The 2,545-nt window shown below is 42.4% G+C and overlaps 1 pseudogene; it reads left to right on the top strand.

Annotated features, from left to right (window-relative positions):
* Positions 1-513: 513 nt before the first annotated feature.
* On the top strand, positions 514-621 carry LOC127186084 (uncharacterized; annotated as a pseudogene).
* The last annotated feature ends 1,924 nt before the right edge of the window (positions 622-2,545 follow it).

The following is a 2,545-nucleotide window of genomic DNA, read 5'->3' on the forward strand; positions in this document are numbered from 1 at the left end:
TACTGTATCTACTAAGCGCTTATTAATTATGGGCACTATATTAAAGTGAAACAAAAATATCTGCTCTATTTATAATAATTTTCCAAAATGTCTCAGAATGATTGAAAGAGTAATGGCTAAGCTTCGTATGTTAGGAATAAATGCCAGATTATATGTCTATAATTGCTAAAGGTATAAGGGAAGTAGTACAAAATCAATATTATTATTATAAGGTAATATCCACTGGTTCAAGCTAATAGAAACATTATTGTTGATGGTGTAGGCTGCCAAAACTCCCTGTGGATACTAAGAAAATGTGTTAAGATACACTAAAAGTGAAAATTCACATTAGCAGCCAGGCAGAATGACTCATGCCTGTCATTTTAGCAATTCAAAAGTCAAATGAGGCAAATCAGGAGTATGAAGCAGGCATGGGTTATATGAGAATCTGTCTCAAAAATGATTATATAATTATACAGCACTATTCCTTCCTAAATTGCTATCCATACCTACTTTCTTAAGAATAGTATCTTGTCTGCCCCTAGATGCATTGCAGGTGTGCTTTGTTAGCTGACAGAGAGGAGGGAGGCTATGTCTAATCTCAGTATTCTGACATATGAACATTATTAGTAACATAACATTCCCTGAAATAAGCAAGCCAAGAGGTCCCTGGGCAAGAATAAATCCATGATAGATGACTCTTGCAAAAGGCCACTGTGGAAGACTGGGCAAGGTGTAAGTCCAATATGACTACCAGACTGGCACCATGAGGCCTGGACACTAGTCCAGCACTGTGCAGCCTGGGCACGGGGTACACCATGTCTTAGATGAAGCCCACTCCTGAGCAGACACCAGAATCTAAGAGACACCAGGTAAAACTAAGAGGAATAAGTGGTATAGAAATTGGAGAGAAAGAGAAGCTTAAGGGAATAGGCACAATGAAGAGAGGCAGAGCTGGAGTCTTGAGGTTATTGGGGAACAGCATGATGTGAGTAGCTGGTTATGCCACCTGGGATAGTAGTGGAGTCTTGTCCTGTCTTGTCACTGGGGGCCACATATGTGTCCCTTGCAGCTGTTACCAAAAATCAGGCATAAATCCCTAGTCTGGGCTGCTGCCAGAGGACATGTTAATGTCTGAGGGCAGTGTAGAACTGGCCCCACCCCTCACCTCAGGTTGTGGGAGAGCTGGCCCTGGAGTCATGAGATTAAGAGAGCTGACCCACCACTTCCCAGCTGCAATACTCAAGAGAGCTGGGCCCTGCACATTGCAGGAGTCAGAGGTGATCAGACACCGAGGATATGAACATGGGGGAACAGGGCCTACCACTCATCTCCAGAGAGATGGCATGGAAAATGTAAAGGTACCCTCCTACCTCCTCACCACTTACCATGTGAAACATGGCAAATGAGAGACATGGCTGTGAGGTAAAGAAAGCAGGAGAACTGGCCCTGACCCTCTCCAGCTGCAGCACACTTGAGATAACCCTGGTGTTGTGTTGGGAGCATGGTCAAGCTGCTCCCAAAGGTGTGAATGTATGAGAGTTGGCCCACCATTTGTCTGCTAATGCAGTGATGGGAGGGGAGCTTGAGCATAGGAGACCGCAAAGGCCATTCCAACAGTGACATACTTTCTTTAACAAGGCGACATCTCTTCCAACAAGGCCACACAAACCAAAGCTCAAATCACTCTCAGTATCACTGTCTTCTATGCTCCTACTAGTATGGCCCATTCCACTTAAAACATTCCACTGCTTTCTTAATTCAAAATTCCAAAATCCACATTCCTTCAAACAAAAGCATTGTCAGGCCTTTCACAGCAACACCTTGGTCCATGCTATCAACTTCTGTCCTAGTTTTTGTTTTATTGCTGTAAAGAGACATAATAATGAAGGAAACTTTTATGAAAGCAAACATTTAATTGAGATTGGCATATGCCATGGACCGGCTCAGTCGGGTATAGGTTCTCGAAGCGTTGGTGGGCATAGATAAGGCAGAGACAAAACTCAGGATCGAGTCTGCATCTGAGTGTATTTTGCAGCCAAGAATTCTAAATTTTTGAATATACGTTTCAAAAGCAGGGGAGGTAGTGGTTACATTTTCCCACAGATCAGATTCAGGGAAGTCAGTGAGCAATCAAGCATACATAGTACAGGCACAGAATGCAAAGGTATTGTGTTGTCGTATTTTGAATTACTACTTTAAATGAAACAATACCGGGTATGAAACACACAGCAAAGATATTATCACTTCTATGTTACTGGCTTGACATCAATATGCATGTGCTCCCTTTGTCCAGGGTCAATGTTCTCTCCCTAACAAAACTTATGCCCAGCACCGTGTGCCAAGACAGTTTTTTCTTTTAGTTCCCTTTTCTGATATCTGAGTGCCATTATCTGGAATTTTTTGAAATACTCTATTTCTTTGTAAGCCATAATATAACTTATTAACTAATGATTGATTCTCAATCATGTTTCTTTTAATAAGTGGAAGTGAAGCAGAACTACTCCAGCCCTTAACATTCCCTGGCTGCATTCCTGAGTTAGGGTCTTCTCCTAGCGACCGTGGT

This window comes from Acomys russatus, chromosome X (genome assembly GCF_903995435.1).
Source record: "Acomys russatus chromosome X, mAcoRus1.1, whole genome shotgun sequence".
Classification (NCBI taxonomy): Eukaryota; Metazoa; Chordata; class Mammalia; order Rodentia; family Muridae; genus Acomys; species Acomys russatus.